Genomic DNA, 19,970 nt, shown 5'->3' on the forward strand with positions numbered 1-19,970 from the left:
GAGATCATAAAGAATCATACTAAGTTCTGGAGAGTGATCATCCTGTTTTTAGCAACAAGCTCATGTGAACCCTTTTATTATCCCAGTAAGGAAATAAAATTTAATCTCATTTATTTTAGTGTTTTTTTTTTAAACTGAGCCATGATTCTTCTCCAGCCAATAGTCCCAGAATTCTATAGGAAAGTCCCACATCTAAGAAGTTGCCACAGCAATTTGAGTTGCTATACCAGTTTCCACAGAAGGTCTAAATTCGGTGTGGTTGTGGCTTCATAACACAGAAATCTTCTTCACAGGCAAAACATCAAAGATACTTCTAACCATAAGTAATCACATTCTTTCCAAAACTCAAAATTGGCTAGGGTGAACAGTTACATGGCTTAGAAAATTTTAAAAAAACAAAACCCATATCTACTGACCAAGCAATCCCAGAAGCTGATGCACTCTACATCCTACTAAACACTGTAGGATGAAGAGGATTGTATTTAAATTTTCCTCTATCCATGGAAGATAATTATAGCATAATTTTATTGTAAAAAAGTTTGCATTTTTTTTCAACATACAAAGTATTCTAAATAGTCACTGTAATTAGAAGATCAGCAAAGTTTAGCAGACCACACAACAAAAAAAATACTTCATAGACATTTTGGCTGCCAGGTCTCTGTTTTTAGAAGCTCAATATTTTTCTGCTATGGAAAAGTCAATTAGGATGAGACATATCTAAATACATCAACTCCTTGGATTCTTTAGTTAACAAATGTAGGTGACTCTTATACATTTACCTTGAACCTAAAGAAACCATGGTTCAACTCCTGCTTCAGGCAACAGCTGAAAAAAAGAGTGATCTCCTGCCAATCACAAACACTTCCCCATATAATTCCAGCAAACACAAAAAAATTGCCTGAGAATTCTAAGGTAGAAATACCACCATCACTGCAGGTCAAAAGTGAAGAGAACCCATTAAACTTAAACAAAGCCTGTTTACACTGCCCCTTCACTTTCTCAAACACTCATAATTGAAATTTTTGTTTCAGCTCAGAGGAAGAGTTCTCAGAATCAAACCATCAACTGCTTCTAATCACACTGTCTCCTGGCAAGAAAGTGATGTGTAGTTTTGTAATTTTTTTACCTAATTTACTTAACAGTTTCTTCTCCGTCTCCTTTAATTTACTTAGCTGCTTTGAGCACCTGGTAAAGAAACTACGTCAAACTGCATATTCTCAGCTAAATTATACCACAGTTTAATAGATACTGCAGTGTTTTAAGTTTAGCACGTGTTGAAAAAGTTACCAGTTTCTTAACAGGTGTGCCAAAATATTTTTATTACCTGCCTATACACTTGTGTCCAGCGTGAGATCTGTAACATATTACAGTGATCAAGGTTCAGGAGACCTTGGTGAGGCCAAGAAAAATTTCTTGACAGCATGTGCCTTTAGGTTGTAGAAGTTTCTCATGGGAACTGTTGGCAGCCTTATTGCTGTAGATTTTTAAAACTAAACTGTACACCAGTAAATGCATAATGGAGAACAGTCCTATGCTGGCAGGGAAGCAGACTACATGACCTAATAAATATTTTCTATTTCTCACTTTTATGATTCAGTAGGCGCTAGAGAAATTGTAGAGAAGATATGACTGTTTACATCGGAAAGGGAAGAGATAGGAAAAGATGCTGACTATATTGAATAAGCAGCACCCTCTGCTGGTAGTTTAATATAAACAAGCACTAAGGCTTTTTATAGAGAAGAAAACAAGTGGAACAATGATGGTAAAACTACGGAAGCAGAGGTGGCTGAATTTGCATAATGTGCAATTTGCTGAATATCATTAGGCACATGAGTCTTCATAATTAAATGCTAATAATTAAAATAAAAAATAACTGACAGCTACCATAAAATCGTGAGTATAATGAGCACCTATTTATAATATGCACCTACCTTTTCAATGTCAGAATCCTGGAAAAAAGTGAACTCCTATATATAATGCTCACCCCCATTATATTCACGATTTTACGGTATATATAGGAAGGAAGGGGCTGCTCCCACCTGCAGGGTCGCCCGGGGAGCCGGCGGCAGATTTTGAAACCTGCTCCACCACCCAGCAGCCCGTGCGCTGCGCTAAGTTCATGCCTGCCACAGAGCCCTTTGCCCCCCCTCGCCCAGCTATCCACGCTGAGACCGGGCAGGCAGCGAGCCAGGGCGCTCCTCACCTTGTCCAGGAGCCTGTCTGAGCTTGCGCCTGCCGCAGGGAGCCCCTGCCCAGCTGAGCTCGTGCCACACTGAGCTCGTGCTGTGGGGAGCCCCTGCCCAGCTGAGGTCGTGCCTGTGGCGGGGGGCCCCTGCCCAGCTGCCCATACGCCGTGCCGAGACCTGGCAGGCAGTGAGCCAGGGCGCTGCAGTCTGGCGGCGTCGCCAGCTTCTCGCCTTGTCCAGGAGCCTGGCGGGCCAGCACTGCAACTGGAAAGTTTCCATGCAGAGGAGAGGGTGAGTTAAAAACTTTAACAGACAATCTCCTTTGTATAATGTGCACTCTGGCTCTGACCCTAAAAAACCTGGAAAAAAAAGTGTGCATTATACTCGAGATTTTATGGTAATACCTACAGCAGAATATGAATTTCTTTTAAAAGGAACATTCAGTTCTCTCTCCGGCTGTGACACATCTCTACCAAATGATATGCCCATCATTCCACAATCATCAAAACACATTCACCATTTGAAATACAGCCACAGCAAAGGTTTGTTCAGACATTTACTGTTTATACCACTTCCCTCACTGCACCACGTTTCTATAGTCAGAGCTTAAACATTAGGGTAAGTTTACACTTACTGGCAAATCGATTCCCTGGGGGTCAATTTAGTGGGTCTAGTAAGAGTCACTAAATCGATCACTGATTGAACTCCTATTGACGCCATCATTCCACCAGAACAACCTCCCAAAATAGTAATAGAGATGTAGCCGTGTTAGTCTGGTCTTACTGAAATAAAAGACAGGACTATGCAGCACTTTAAAGACTAACAAGATGGTTTATTAGGTGATGAGGTTTTGTGGGCCAGACCCACTTCCTCAGATCAAATAGTGGAAGAAAATTGGCATGACCATATATACCAAAGGGATACAATCAAAAAAAGTGAACACATATAAAATTGACAAATCAGATTTTAGAACAGAGGGTGGGTGTGGGGGGGATGGGGGAGTGTCTATGAGATAATGATATTAGGGGTGATAATTGGGGAAGCTATCTTTGTAATGGGTAAGGTAGTTAGCATCTTTGTTAAGGCCCATTCGTAAAGTGTCAAATTTAAGCATGAATGACAGTTCTGAGGTTTCCCTTTGTAGTCTGGTGTTAAAGTCTCTTTGAAGTAAGATACATGTAGTGAGGTCATTGAGACAATGCCCAGTCTAGTTGAAATGACAAGAAACTGTTTTTTCTTTGAGAAACAGTCTGATGTCTGATTTGTGGGCGTTAATTCTTTGGCGAAGTGTCTGAGAAGTTTGTCCAATATACATAGCAGATGGACACTGTTGGCACATGATGGCATAAATTATATTTCTGGATGAACAGGAATATGTGTTCTTGATCTTGTAACAGAAGGTGTCAGCAGAGTAAATATGTGGACAAAGCTGGCAACGGGGTTTGTTGCAAGGCAAAGTTCCAGGGTTGGTATTAGTGTGGTATGTCCTGTGGGCAAGGACATTCTTCCCCTGCCACGTCTGGTGGGGGAAGTGTGGGAATTTAAAGGTGCAGCAACCTTTCTTTCTTCCTACAAGTTTGGTCTCCCCTCCCCCCTTTTTGTGTTTTTTTTGTTTTTGTTTTAAAGCAGGTTTGGTTCCCCCTCTCCCCCCCCCCTTTTTTTTCTTTTTGTTCAACCAATTTCTTTCCCCGCCATGTTTGGGATTTTTTGTGAAAGTATCTGGCAAACCTACACACAAAAAAGGTAAAAACAAAATGCCCACCCGAATACAAGAACAACCACTACATGTAGATGTAGATAACAGAGCTATAAGCCATAATCAACTCTGGAGATGGAGCACCCACAGACAAAATAAAATAGTGGGTGCTCAGCACCATCAGCATGCCTCACCATTCAGCTCGTCTCCCTGGCTCCCAACCTGCCACTGATCAGCTGTTCAACAGCAGGGAGGGTGAAGGAGCAGGGACAGGAAGTGATGGAGCAAGGGCAATGCACTCAGGGGAAGGGGTGGAAAAAGGTAGAACAGGAGCAAGGGTGAGGCTTTGATGGAAAGGACAAAGTGAAGGCAGGGCCTAGGACAGAGCAGGAATGACTTGTGGATAGAACTACAGGCTGGTCTTAAATACACCTACTGACCTCAGAGTCCTGAAAATGTTCTTTATAACACATAGATTTCACAATTCCTCTGCTGAATACTGCCAAATATTTTCACAATGGAATTATACCCATATATTTTATGCAAACCAGACTTACAATGCATTAATTTTTAATGTCTAGCTTTTCTTTTGTCATAACACCTCTGGCTCTGCATTTCTAGGAGACTAGAAAGAAGGGAGGAAAAACACACTTAAAAAGGTTTTCAAGTGCACATGTTCTGTACCCTAATGCTTTGCAAGTCTGTATATATAGAGAGAGTGTTGCAAGTCTGTGCAGATTTCAAAAAGATCCATGCCTTCCCAAGTGAAACCAAAACATGCCACACCTAGAGCAATGCTGTAATCTTGACTCAACCTTATGAGAAGTTCTCTCGCATTTCTAGGTGGAGAATGAGCATAATGAGTAATCTTGCTGACATATACCAAGGTGTAGATTTCATGCATAAATTACTGTATAAAATAGTGGGTGCTCAGCACCATCAGGAGGCCCCACCATTCAGCTCCTCTCCCTGGCTCCCAACCTGTCACTGATCAGCTGTTCAACAGCAGGGAGGGTGGAGGAGCAGGGGCAGGAAGAGATGGAGAAAGGGCAGTGCACTCAGGGGAAGGGGTGGAAAATTTTACTGTAATCTAAAATTAAAATGATAGGGCTGAGTCCCCATCAGCCTTGTTAAGCAGCCTTGCTAAAAATACATAAAGAAACATTATTTTAAATATTATACTGATGATAAATGTGTATTTACATGCATGCAGTGGGGGTGAGAGCACCAATACTGATAAACCAGAAGGATTTCCACATTACTCATTCACATATACCCACCCCTTCCATATTTGGACCTGAAACTACACAAGATTCTTTTTGACAACTCTGAAATATCTAATTGGGGGAGGGGGAAGGTGTTCATTACAGTTGCTTGTTGGGACTAGGATCAGGAATGCAGAAATAATGCCAGAAATGTGGTCTGCCCTCCGTCTAGACTGAAATGGACAAAACAGACAATATATGCAACCTCTGAAGAGTCATAGGAGTACCTGATGATCCTAGGGTTGCCAACTTTTAATGGCATAAAATTGAATACTTTTGTCTCAACCTGCCCCATCCCTTTCCTGAGGCCCCATCCCCCACATTGTCCCTTCCTTGAGGCCTGTCTCCTCATGCCATCCTCTCTCATTGTCACTGGGCTGGGGGGGGGGGGGGGGAGGTTTCAAATGTGAGAGGAGGGTGAGGGCTCTGACGGGCTGTGAAGGCTCCAGGGTGGGGCCAGGGGTGAGGGGTTCAGAATGTGTAAGGAGGTGCTGGCTCTGGAAGGGAATTTGAGTGCAGGGAGTTGACGTGGGGGGGGAGGGCGGTTGAGCTTTGGGGCAGTGTCAAGGATGAGGAGCTTGGGGTTGGGAGAGGCTCCTGGCTGAGACCAAAGGATTTGGGGTGTGAAAAGGAACTTGGGGTTGGATCAGGGGGTCGGGCCTGGGAAGGGTTATGGAGTCCGGCCAGCACTTACCTAAGGTGTCTCCCAGAAATTGGTCAGCAGATCTCTGCGGCTCCTAGGTGCATAGGTACCAGAGAAGCTCCATGCACTACTTGCACCCGCAGGCACCTCCCACTAGTTGCGGTTCCTGACCAGTGGGAGATACAGAGCCGGAGCTTGGGGAGGGGGCAATATGCAGCACCTCCCTCGTTGTCCATATGCCTAGAAGCCTACCAGCTGCTTTGCAGAAGCTGCATAGAGCCACATCAAGTAGGAAACCTGCCCGCAAGCCCTAATGCAAGTTAAAAATTTTAGCGAGGCAGCACAGAGCAGAGCATAGATTTCCTTAATGTACAGTACTGTTTCCCCTGAGATATGTAAGTGCATATGTTACTTTCTCTACCACCTTTGAAATACAGATACTACCATGCTTTGTGGTTAGCACATTGTACGCTTTTCCTTCTCCAAAGCCTTTGTGAGTCACCTCCCTGTTTCATGCTATTGTCTTCCAAACAATTCTGGATAAAAGCATGTTTCTTCATTCTCACACCAAAAAAAAGATATTGAACAAGAGCAGGTTACAAAGAAGGGATTATACTTACAGCCAATTTTTCAAAGCATTTCATAAAAATTGTGTAAGGCAAACTATGTGGTAACTACTGAAAATAAAGTAAACTGGCTTTATGAAAGTTATATTCTTCATCTCTAGCATTTAAAGTGTTTCCTTTCAACAGTGGCAAGACCAGAGCAGACAATTCAACAGATAAAAAGCGATTCATTCCTCTTATCCAGCATCATCTTTTTCTTCAAGCTGCACAGACATGTCAGGAAGCATTTTAAATCTTTACTTGTTGGTCATACTATTCTCTCATACAATGCTTGGCAACAGAAATCATACTTTTAATGGGACCCTCAAAGTATGGCACAATTCTTTTCTGGAAAAAGAAGAGGCTATGGGCTAATTTTGCTTCTATATTTTGTAGCCATGTATGACCAACCTTCATATATGAAGAGCTGGTCCGATCTTTGGCTTTTGTGTGAGCATTTCAGTGCTGGTGACAGCTCTAGAGAATGCAACTGCTGAATATGCCTCAGCACTGGCAGTTCTCTATGCACGAGATTAAAGTTCAGATTTCAGGTTAATGTACTCTGGTTTCGCTGAAGAGCTGGCCAATCAGCCAATAAATTATCACTTAATACACGATACATAATCCTTTGTGTTTATGCAGAGCATTGCATCTGAGGACTTTCATTGACAACATGCAAAGGCTAAGTGGGGTAAATTCTGCACTATCCTTCCTGGGAGAAGCAGCACACAAAACACAGCCCCATGGAGAACGGGGCAAAACTTTGTGCCTCACAGATTCTGGGCTGTTCTGAGGAGCAATGTCAGCCCCATACACTGAAGTAGCCTTTGGGGCTGCTGTAAGTGGCTGTAGACTCCAAAGCTGGGAGCAGATTGCACTGCAGCTCACAATTCCAGTTGCACCTCCAGCCCAATGCCAGTCCAGAGACTATGACTGCAGCAGTGGAATTTCTCTCCTAGCCACTTGCACTGCATTAAGACAGAGGAGCAAGGGGCTTAAACCAGGGGTGGAGAACTTAAGGCCTAGGGGCCAGTTGTGGCCCCCGCTTGCCTAGATTTGGCCCCCGAGGCTCGACCCCAACACTGGGGAGCCCACTATGGTGCTTCAGCCACCTCACTCCCACCAGAGCACACAAAATCTACTAGCTAGGGCTCCTCTAGGCTCTGGTGTGCATAGGGAATGTGGAGAGTGTCTCTCTCCTTTTCAATCAAGGATCATGTCAGTGAGGATTTGGTTTGGTGTTTGTTTTTTGCTTCTCACTTGTGTGTGGTACCCAACTGATTTTACTGTGGGTCATCAGCCACCAATCCAAAAAATATTCCCCACCCTGGGTTACATAAGTAACTTAAGTGCTTAAATGGGAGAAACAGTATTCGGGGAGAATTCCACTATCAGAGCATTCAAGAAAACAGTAGCCTCAAATCTTCAATGGTTCTATCCAAGTAGGGATGTGAAACCTATACTGTTAACTACATTCATGGTTACACATGCAAGGAGCTGATTTAAAAGCCGGCTCCCAGCCCACACCAGCCCACCTGGCACTCCACACTGCTGCCTCTGATACTTTCAGCGGTTACTTGTTTACTTAATTACATGCATTTTAGCATCCCTAATTCCAAGGGTAATCCACTAAATTCATTAAAACAAACCATATATATTTTTACAGCATAGTCTATTAAGCTCAAGGAGTGTGTGTGTGTGTGTGTGTGTGTGTGTGTGTGTGTGTGTGTGTGTGTGTGTGTGTAAATAAAATACACACACACGCACAATTTGAAGTATGTCACTTTTATTTTAGGTATCAGTAACATTTATCTCAGGGTATCTAGTGCAACAAGCACTGCGTACCTACTAACACATTTCACATTTCACTGGGTGAGATCAGGGCTGGGAGGAGAATTCTAATAGTTTAAACTGACCTGACATGCCACATGTATATTTCAAACCACTTTATACAAAGTAAAGTATCGTTATCCTCATTGCTACAGAAAAGGAATCTGAAGCACAAAAGTGAAGTGGCTTGAAAGGTCACAGTATCAAGAGCAGAAGCAACACTCTTGATTCTCAGCACTGTACTCATTCCACTAGGTCACAGTTTCCCTTAAAGAAAATCAGCACCTGAGAGAACCCATTCTAGTACTTGCAGACCTCTCTCAACACAGTAAACTTCCGATAATCCAGCACCTTTAGGACCCAGGGGGTGCCGGATTATCAGATATGCCGGACTATCTGAAGGGGGGGCTACGCGGGGCCTGGGGTGGGGTGATGCCACCCCAGAGCTCTCATAGCCCCCCCTTCCGATAGTCCGGCTCAGCCCCAGGCATCCCCGATTCAGCCGCTGCTGGTCATTTTCAGCAGCGGCTGAATCGGGAACGCCTGCGGTAGAGCAGCTAGGGTGCTGCCGGGTTGGTCCGGTAGCGTCACCCCTTGGCGCTAAGAGACCAACCCGGCAGCACCCCAGCTGCTCTGCTCCCGGCTCCCCTGATTCAGCTGCTGGTCAGTTTCAGCAGCGGCTGAATCGGGGAAGCCGGGCGCAGAGCAGCTCCAATTGTCCGGCTGCCCAGAGCACTTCCGGATTCCCGATGGTGCCGGACCATCAGGAGTGCCAGAGCATTGGATGCTGGACCAATGGAGTTTTACTGTAAATTCCCCCAATCACTTTTGTTTTGCTGGAAATCCATCTTCCCCTCTTCTGTACTGAGGTTTCATTTGCATCCAAAAGTTTCTAAAAGATCAGCCAAGAGAGGAGCTCAGAGAAGGAAAAACATAGCTTTTCCAATATAGAGGCGGGAAAAGCCAAGATAAATCATTTAGGTAAATCCTGCACTGAGGTAAACCTTTTTTTCCCCCCCTCGGTCAACTAGATATTGCAATTTATTGAAACAGTCTGTTGACATTAAGTGATAATGTTTTTTCCACTACAGTTCCAAGAAATGGTATTTCCTTTACCCAACTTTATCCTGCAGCTCTCTTCAATGTTATAGTTTAATTTAAAAAAACCCCAAACAAATAAATAAAGGAAACCTTTGAATCAACTCAGAATTCTTTCTTTTATCTCACCAGCTGATCATGATGCCTCCAGGAGTAATTAGACTGATTTACAACCATCAGGGAGTCCAGTGTAGTGCAGGGCAGCCATGTTTTTCGCAGATGCATTCTGGTCAGCTGTCCATAGTGTTGGTGTCTGGAAGATTGCAACTGTGGATGCACATCAGGAGGAGGAGCAAAACTCTTGGCTTTGGATTCACTATCACTCAGACATGGGCAATTGGGCTAAATGGTCACAGACATGGGGTAGACAGGCCTGGAGGTAAAAGTGAAACAGAGCTGGAGTCAAGGATCAGGGCCACAGGACATAGTCAAGAACAGAGCTAAAGGTCAGAACCAGGGATCAGAAGCTGAATGCCAGGACCAGAGGGTGAGACAGAGGCTTGGTGAGGAAGCAGAGTCAAGGATCAGGGCTGGTTTACAGTAAAAGGTTATCATTGCTGCCTTTTTCCACAGTCAGCTTTGTAAGCCAAAGGGTTTGAGCCATTGGAAGCAGGATGTATAAAGGTGAGATAATGACTTTTGGTCAGCAAAATAGCAACTTTTGTCTCTTACTGAACACTTACTCCCAGCTATGAGTCATAATCACAGGACTATCTTTTTCTGGCTACATCCTCTCCTCATTCATTTGTATGGAGTTCAGAACAAAACCATGAGCCAAAAGAACACAACAACAGTGCCCTCTGTGAAAGTTTGTATCCAGTTTACCTAGTAATTTCTACATTGCTTGGACAAAACTCATAGCACAAAGAATAAACTAAAAGTTTCTACTTTCTAAAAAAATCACCAAAATGTTCTCATTTGTCTTTCCCCTGTTCTTTAATAAAAGTGATAAAGCCATCAAACACTCAATGACCACCTCCTCCCAACAGATCTGTTTCTACACATCCTTGGATTTGGAGGGAAAAGAAGAGGGTGGCCACAAACTGCACCTTTTCTTCAGAGGCTGAAGTTTATGCAGATTAACTACAAAAAGAGAGGGCAGTTAGAGAAATCAAATTCACCCATTGATTTTGTTACCTTATCTTATTGTTGGTTAGAAGTAAACATATTTAGAGCACTCTATGCCTAGATATTAAAGGGCAGTAGGGACAGAAAGATAAGTTAAATTGAACAGATGAATTCAAAATACTTAGGAAATATTTTATTCATAGTGTTGCCATGGTTGGCTGTATTTCTGGTGGTCTCATCACATGACAATCTTTAATTAAAAATTAATCTAATTCTCGAGACTCCAGGACAATCCTGGAGGATTGGCAACCCTATTTATTCATCTTTAAAAGCTAATCCATCATTTTAAAAAACCTGGAAGAAATGAAGCATATATGGATTACTTTCTAAATATGGTAGCAACAGCAGAATCTTGTATGTGTACTCAGTCAGTAATCATTAAGTACAAGGTATTTCATGCCAATCTGTGTGAAAACTCAAGCATTTGAGTTGAGGAACCTGTGGAATGAGTACAGGCAGTCCCCGGGTTACGTACAAGATAGGGACTGTAGGTTTGTTCTTAAGTTGAATTTGTATGTAAGTCGGAACTGGTACATTTTGTAGGGGAAACTCTAGCCAAACATTTCTCCAGAGCTCAGTTTTATTCTCCCACACCTCACTTCCCTCAGTCCTTTATTCTCAAGCTGAGGTGTCTGCTGAAAAAAGCCGCTCCACGTCTCCCTGGTCTGCTGGGGGGAAGCAGCTAGTGTGGGGTTGCCTCACCCCATTTGTAAGTAGGGATCCGATGTAAGTCGGATCCATGTAACCCGGGGACTGCCTGTACTGCAAAGGTACTCAAGCAATCCACAGAATCATACACTCCAAGTCTGTTCTGCAATAAAAGAGACTCACTAAGGCTTTGTCTACACTGCTAAGTTTAAAGTGAGGCAGATAGTGTGGTCACAACACTCTTCCAGCCTTGTAGGTAAACCAGATAAGCACTGGGAGGCTATTTACACTGACACTTTATAGCACTGTAACTTGCTGCACTCAGGAGAAATAGGGGTTCACACCACCAAGTGAGAAAATTACAGCGTAGAGAAGTGGCAGTGTAAACAAGCCCTGAGAAAAGCCATTAGAAAATTCTCTAGCAGGTCACCAAATTACTTGTCTTATATTAGTTACTGCAGGCAAGAAACTTTGGTTCCCTATAAAAGGGGACGATAAGTGTACGTTTACCTCGCTGGAGTTCTATAAAAGGTGGAACAGCAAATAATGAAAACACTATAATCTAATTCCTATCAAAAATATTCTCCTCTAGTTAAATCATGCAGCTGTTTTTATCTGGAAATAATTAACTAAAAAGGAAGGTACTAGGAAAGAGGAACTCAGGAATACTTGAAGCATTAAGCAAAACAAGTTTTTTTTCTATTTGCATAATTAAAACAGTGTAGACCTGTAACTAAAAACTGACCTACACTTAAATAACATTTTAGGTGGTTTAAAATACAAAAGACCTCTTAATTACCAATGCACAGAGGCATTGTAGAGTTATAAAAGCAGAGCACACTGTCTACACATGGAATACATATGTTCATAATACTTACGAAGCAGAAAAGGTTGATGTCATTTAGCCTGTTTCACGTTATGGCCTGTTTTTAAGACTCATAGCAATACCACCCTACCACTACATAGTAAGTCCTCAAAACACAATACAGGTTAAACTTCCTAAATCTGGGACTCTGGTGTAATAGTTGTGAGATCCAGCCCGGAGTCCAGTGGCAGGAAGCCCCAACCAACAGGACCAGAGATGGCTGGGGATCCCGCTGAGAGGAGCCCCATCAGAGTGGGATAGCAGCAGGGCACTGGCAGCTGGTGAGCCCCGTCCCCGGGGAACCCAGACCAGGCTGGGCAGCAGTGGGACCAGTGAGCCCCATCCCTGCAGAGCTCCGTCCTGGCATGGCAGCAGCAGGGCAGCCGTGGAGCCCGGCAGGTCAGCAGCTGAACTGGAAAGTCCTGTCTTCAGGGAGCCCCAGCAGGGCCACTGCAACAGCTGGGAAGCTCCATATCTGGCAAGCCTTAGCCAGCCCACTATGCCTAAGCCTGGCAGCAGCAGGACTATAGTCCAGTGGCAGTGGGGCTAGAGCAAAGCCAGCCACAGAGAGAGGCAGCAGGTTGGGAGGCCGGTGGCAGGGGACCTCCCCATATCGAGCAAATTCCCTCATTCGGCAGGCCCCCAAAGTGCAGGACCAGGGAGGTCCAACCTAGAGTATTTCATCATAACTTGGGCCTGAGGACAGACGATGGCTAGTCGAGCTACAATTTACACCTTTGATTGCATCCATATAAACATACCTCCTCTGCCACTATTATAATCAGGTGCACATTTACTGAATTGGGCCTTGCAATAATAGTACAGATAAATAAAAGTATAAAAATATATTACTTATCATCTGAGTTTCTATACTGGCACCACAGTATTTAAGTGCGTCTGAAAAAATGATTGAGTGGACTATGTTAAAATTGTAAGCTGCCACATAAAATGTGTTTTTTACTATTGGCAGATGGGGGCTTTGTAGGGAATCATGCACTCTAGGCCTAAGCCAGTGGTCTCCAACCTTTTTACACCCAAAATCACTTGTTAAGTCTCAGAACAGGCGAAGATCTACCACCCCGCCCCTTCCTTGAAGCCCCGCCCTCTCTATTCTCCTGTCCATCACTTGCTATCCCCAGTTATACACTCTGTTAAACAGTTTATTTTTTAATTATGCAATATATAAAATTAAAATCCCGTTTATAGTTATGAAATAAATGGTCTTTTTAATTCATGCTATTTAAATGTCAAATGAAGCATTTACAATTATACATTTTGTTCTCTGCTATTTTGTAAATCTAAAATCAAGTATTGATAATTATATATTTTTTCTTCCAATAACAAAGTATCAGTGTGACTCCTGTGACTGAACAGTATCTGCCAGTGTCTTGAAGTCTGGGTTGTAGTCTGAGATTGCTAGTCGTATACAGTTCATCAGCTGGGCATATGTGATCCTGCGCTCAGCCTGGGAAGCTTGCTCCAGCACAGCTGGAGCTAGACACAGCCTCCCTGGGCTGAGCGCAGGGCAGCCGGGCTGGAGGGAAGAGATGTGGCTGCCCGGCCAGCTGGCCATGGCGCTCAGCCAGGGTGCGCCAAGATCCACGTGGGCAGGCGCAGAGGAGAAGCTGTCGATCAGGTGGAGCATGGGGCAGCCTCTTTCAGCTGAAAGCCACAGTCAGCTGGCTGGGGTGTTTCAGCCCTCCTGACCTCCCAGCTCCCACCATTCCTAGCAGCTACTCACCTGTGTTGTTGCTCGGTGAGTAGCTGCTCCTCAAATGAGGAAATCTAATGTAAATGTACTGCACAGGTGCACAGTTCAGAGAGGGCTCAAGAGCTACTCTTAGAGCCCCTGAGATCTACCGGTAGATCGTGATCTACTGGTTGGTGACCACGGGCCTAAGCAATTACTCTGCAGACCACCAGCCTATAGTAAGATGGGATGTATTGTGCCTCTTGTGGTATGAATCAGCTTGTTTTGTCTCACTCTTTTTAGTTTTCTGTAGGGCTGCCAATTCACTTGCATTAATGCCTGTGATTAACACAGGACAGGATTAACACATTTATTTTTTAGATGCATTAATCACAGACATTGCTGCAGCATTTCAAAGGGAAGATGCACACGATAAAATTTTTTAATCTCTTGGCAGTCCTAGTTTTTTGTTCTGACTTCTAAGAAATAAAGTGGTGTTAACTTGTATAACATCTCAGCGTGCAATGCAGGAACATGAAAGGCCACTCAGACCTTTAAATATAAATCACCAACAACCAAAACTGCATTCAGAGGTGTTTAAGACTGTATGGAAAATATGAGAAATAGAACTACACCTAAACAGTAGCCCACTTGAAATCAGCTATAGGCAGCAAAACAGGAGATAGCCTACAAGGGATGTCCTTGCCTCTATTTTTTAGAAATAAAGGCCTTGCTGAAAGGTCAATGTAACACACTGTACCTTCAATTAATCCATGTGCGCCATTTATGGGGAGCCTCCAGAGTTTGAACACCTGGGGTTCTACTTGAGATCTGTTGAAAGCTGAATGCCCTGGCTCCAAAGGCAGCTCTTAACTGCAATAGAGTTTGAACTACTTGCAGCTTTGCCTTTGGGGCAGGGAGTTTATTATAAAAAGAGAGAAGCAGGTAATTAAGAACAACATCTGAAGAAGTGTGCTGTGCCCACGAAAGCTCATGATACCATCTACATGTTTTGTTAGTCTTTAAGGTGCTACCAGACTATTTATTGTTTTTTAAGTTTATCCTGTACAGCTAACTCAGCTACCTCCTGAAGCTTTTGAACAAAAGACTGGTCATCCAAGTAATTGCCAGATACTTAAAGTGCGTGGGTTGGTGGGTGCATGGGAGGGGGGAGAGTAGCAATGAGTGTTGTGCAGCTGGGATTTTAATTTGTCCAAAGCTGACTGCAAAGAGTTACAAAGGGATCTCACAAAACTGAGTGATTGGGCAACATCAAGGCAGATGGAATTCAGTGGTGAGAAATACAAAGTAATGCACATGGAAAAATATAATACCAACTATTCACACAAAAATGAAGGGATCTAAAATAGCTTGTTGCTACTCCAGGAAGAGATCTTAGAATCATTGTGTACAGTTCCCTGAAAACATCTGCTCAATGTGCCACAGCAGTCTAAAAACCTAAAAAACTAACAGCCTACTAGTGGTGCAAATTCACACATGCCTCGGTGCACATAATAAAATTAATTCTACACCTGGATGGTAAAGATTAGAGGGAACATTGGATACAACTAGGCTAGTGAATTAACATGACATGGGCCCACAGTTCCAGGTTGTACCCTGTTGTGCCATATGGGTTCTATAATCAGTGGCAGCAAATATTTGCAAAACATTATGAGATCTTTGGATGGCATTATAGGGGCTAACTATTATTAACCAGAGGACCATATCTCCTCTATATCCTAATGCAATTATTTTAAACACCTTAATATATAAAAGAATGTGTAATTTTAAAAGGATTGTGTACATCAAAATATGGTTTCAAAATTGTACATATTTTGAATGGTCTTTGTTTTTAAATAAGGCTGTTGTAGTGTCTTAGTATACTAATCATTCTTGCTTATTAAAATGTAAGAAATAAATAATTCAAATATGCTCCTGAAGGACAAACCAAAGGCCATTTTCAAAAGGGAGAGAGTCTCCCTGTGGATTCTCCCACTTTCATATAGAGTTTTTGCCCCTGGTTATGCTTGGTATTTCAATTAAAATGGTAATGCAATGAAAGCCAGAAGATTCATCCAAGCCACAAACCTACCGCAGTATTAACCAGCAAATGCCTTACAAGAGAGGGAGAAAAAAACCTCGTTTACAAGAATGCTTCATACTGAAATTTTTGAGCATCATAAAGAATGCTGGCCATCATCCTTACTTCCACATGAACCAAAATTAAACTAATGCCATATATTAGATGCATGAATTTCCTGCACTGCACATATCTTGAGTGACAAATTTAAGAACATTCACATCACAAATCTGTGCACCATGACATCAATTTAACTCTAGATAAACTATAACTCCACAAAAACACAAAAATCTCACCAAAGATCAGCAGTTTATGAACTCTATTACATTTCTGAACTTGTAAAATGTGACTACAGTCATATCTTGCAATCAGTAACCCAGTACAAATATTACCTAACAGAAGATAGATTCCTTGGTAAATTCCACACACCTCAAGCAAAAGCTGAGCAAACAGATGAGCCGTGTACTACATCCTGAAGGTCAACAAGCTTTGGATACACCAAATCAATGGTGGAAATAATTTGCCGACTTGGAGGCCCTCAGCTAACAATGTGCTGTCAATAGACCCCAGAAATCTAAATTATGCACTTTGTGTATGCACTCAGATACAGCCACTGTACATGGGTAAGAAGGCAGCCACATCAATACCTAGAAATGAGCAGGAAGCCAGTATAGGCTGCAAAGCTCCGAACAGAGAATCCCACTAAGCATGCAGTCCCATCACATTCTGATTCTCACGAAGCTCTCATGCATAAAGAAGGCATGAATAACTAGGAAAAAGTCTATCTTGAAGAAAAATGTCAAGATCATTGTGTCAAACACTAGCAAATCTACCCAGCAGTACTCAGGTCCTACAGGGCCGGGGGGCTGGCAGTATGGAGGGTACAAAATTCAGGCCAGGGCATTAGGGATGGGGAGGGAGTGCAGGGGGATGGAAGGCTGAGTGCAGAGGGATGGGAGCAGTGGGAGGTCTCAGGGCAGGGGAGGTCCCATCTGACACAGGCTTTTTCTTTCCCTCAGCCCCTCCTCCCTGACACCAGGGGCCTTCCCTGCCCAAGAGCCTGTTCTCTCCCACTTACCCCACAGACCATCAGGGACTCCCCCCACCTCAATGCTGCTGCCAAGGGCCAGGAGGAGGGGAAATGGTTTGGGGCAGGAGGGCTACTTACTCAGGTTGCTGACAAGACAGTGGAGGTCCAGCCCTGCTGGCCACTGCCTTGGTGGTATGGCTGCCCCCAGTGGACACTGAAGAATAGCTCTGCCGTGAGGGCTACCTGCCTTCAGTGGCCTCTCTCCTATAGCATCCCTCTGAGCAGAAGCCCCTCCCTTTTCATGTTAAGGAAAACTGTCTTTTTCACCGGATTTCCAGTTGTTCTAGTACAGTGTTTCTCAAACTGTGCTCTGAGGAGCCCCAGGGCTCCGCGAGACATCTCCAGGGGCTCCGTGAGGTTGACAAACTGGAAACATCAATAGGTACAACACACACAATCAGTAGACCACTGGGGCTCCGCATAAATGTTTACGCATGTAAAGGGCTCCGGAGCCCAAAAAGTTTGAGAACTGCTGTTATAGCACAACCAAACTCTGATCTTGCTTTAAGGTAGGAGAAGAGGAAGCAACATATCAAAATGTGGTGGTCCTAGATCTTACAGTTTAGCAGGAGTTCTTGAACAAACAGACTCAAGGACAGACACACAACAGATAGGCGCACCCAGATTAGTTAGATAGATCGATAGATGGGCTGTTACACTTCAAAGGCAGAGGCGACCTTATCAACTAATCGAATAGTCAATGCAAATTGCACTGACTATTCAATTAGCCAATTAATTGAAATGTTACATCCCAAACTATGGCCCTGACTACCCACCAAGGTTGCTCCAGCACAGCCATGGCCGGGGTGGGGTCCCACCTTCCCACCATGTTAAAAAAAGATAGAATGTCACAATTTTCTAAATAGAATGTCACAATTGGAAACAGAAAAACATAAGACCTCTCTCACTGAACAGCACTGGAATTATTTCGTGTCTTGGAAATTTTTATATCAAAGCTTTCATAATGGTATAGAGTGTGAAGAAAGAAAGTTTTTTAAGAACTCTGGGGCATCCTTGTAATTCAGGAAAATGGACTGGATGTATAAAATCAAATTTTTCTCTCACCCTTCAATCTTTTTTACTTCATCCTATCCCATTCACATCCTTCCATTTTCACTTCCGTACTTCATTCATGTAGAAACCATGGTATATCTATTTATAGGCCAAAGTAAAAATACTCAAATTGACTATTCATTAATTCATATTTTGGCCCCTTTTAAATAATCAGGCATCATAACCATGTTACACCTTGAGAGCTCTTCGTAAACACTACCAGAGTTCACAATGTACCTATGATATAGTAAAAGTAGTATTAGCTATGTTTCACTACTAAGGATACAGACATAGAGCCTGAGGGTATGTCTACACTACAGCACTAATTCAAACTAACTTAATTCGAATTAATTCAAAATAAGCTCATTCGAATTAGTGCATCTAGACCTAAAAACTAATTCGAATGACCATTTTGCTAATTCGAAATAGCATGTCCACATTGAGTGGACCCTTAACTGAAGCTAAGGCTGGCCGGAACTAGTGCCAGCAGGGCATCAGGTTAGGACTTAGAGCGTGGAGCTGCTGTCTCAGGCTAGCCGAGGGCTGTGCTTGAAGGGACCCGACCCCCACCCCGGACAGACAGTTCTCAGGGTTCTCCGCTTGCTTGTCTAACTCGATGAGGGACAGCAAAGCAGTCCTGTCTTAAGCTATGTCTAGACTGCAAGCCTCTTTTGAAACGCGTCTAGACTGCACGTTGAACTTTTGAAAAAGCGGCTTGCTTTTTCGAAAGAAAGCATCCAGTGAGTCTGGATGCTCTCTTTCGAAGAAGCCCTATTTACATTGAAGAACGCCTTCTTTCGAAAGAGGAACTTTCGAAAGAAAGCGTTCTTCCTCGTGAAATGAGGTTTACCTCCATCGAAAGAAAAGCCGCGTTCTTTCGATTTAATTTCAAAAGAACGCGGCTTGAGTCTGGACGCAGGGGAAGTTTTTTCGGAAAAAAGCTACTTTTCCCGAAAAAAACCCCTGAGTCTGGACACAGCCTTAGAGTGCCCTGAGTGCCCTCACTCGGCACATCACAGCACTCGGCCATCAGCCCGGCTGCACTTGCCACAGGCTGCCATCTGGGGGGAGTCAATCAAGGGGCCGTCATGATCCAGGAGGCCCTGAAGGAGAGCTTCCACCCCAAGGAGCTTGCAGAGCCATCCCAGTCCTCTCCATCGGGGGCTCATGCCCCATTCCTCCCTCAGCTCCTTCCACTTACCCCTCCCTGATGTAAAAAATAAAGGACACGTGTTCAAAAATAGAAACTCTCTTTATTTAACAAAACTGGGGGGGGGGGGATTAACCTATGGGGAGACTGGGAAAAGGAGGTGGGGGAGGGGAAGAGAGAGGGTGGAAGAGGGGAGGGGGAAACCTGGGAGGAGGGAGCTGGAAGGGGAAAGCCAGGGGAAGAAGAAGGAGGGAAGTATAAAACTATGGTATGCCATATCTTCAGTACTGTGTACAGCTGTGGTCTCCTCACCTCAAAAAAGATATTTTGGCCTTGGAAAGGGCTCAGAAAAGGGAAACTAAACTGATTAGGGGTTTGGAACAGGTCCCATATGAAGAGAGGCTAAAGAGACTGGGACTTTTCAGCTTAGAAAAGAGGAGACTGAGGGGGGTATATAAAATCATGAGTGGTGTGGAGAGGGTGAATAAAGAAAAGTTCTTCATTAGTTCCCATAATAGAAGGACTAGAGGACACCAAATGAAATTAATGGGCAGCAGGCTTAAAACTAATAAAAGAAAGTTCTTCTTCACACAGCGCATAGTCAACCTGTGGAACTCCTTGCCACAGGAGGCTGTGAAGGCTAGAACTATAACAGAGTTTAAATTCATGGAGGTTGGGTCCATGGAGTGCTATTAGCCAGGGCATAGGAATGGTGTCCCTGGTCTCTGTTTGTGGAAGGCTGGAGATGGATGGCACGAGACAAATCGCTTGGTCATTGTCTTCGGCCCATCCCCTCCGGGGTACCTGGTGTTGGCCGCTGTCGGCATACAGGCTACTGGGCTAGATGGACTTTTGGTCTGACCCAATACGGCCATTCTTACGTTCTAAGCTCAGGGCTCAGGGTCGGGGGTCTCAGTGGACCAACTTGATTTTCATGCAAACC

General features: G+C 43.8%; 1 protein-coding gene across 6 annotated transcripts in view; it reads right to left on the reverse strand.

Annotated features, from left to right (window-relative positions):
• The window catches only part of NHSL1 (NHS like 1), a 261,028-nt gene that overhangs the window by 169,655 nt on the left and 71,403 nt on the right, over positions 1–19,970 (reverse strand). The window contains exon 2 of one of the 6 annotated variants that reach the window (XM_075924289.2): positions 9,453–9,696. The exons of the other annotated variants lie outside the window; for them this stretch is intronic. The gene's annotated coding sequence lies outside the window, so the exon portion shown is untranslated. The remainder of the gene's footprint in view (positions 1–9,452; positions 9,697–19,970) is intronic. 6 annotated transcript variants of the gene reach the window in all.

This window comes from Pelodiscus sinensis, chromosome 3 (genome assembly GCF_052426305.1).
Source record: "Pelodiscus sinensis isolate ZL-2025 chromosome 3, ASM5242630v1, whole genome shotgun sequence".
In the NCBI taxonomy this organism is placed as follows: Eukaryota; Metazoa; Chordata; order Testudines; family Trionychidae; genus Pelodiscus; species Pelodiscus sinensis.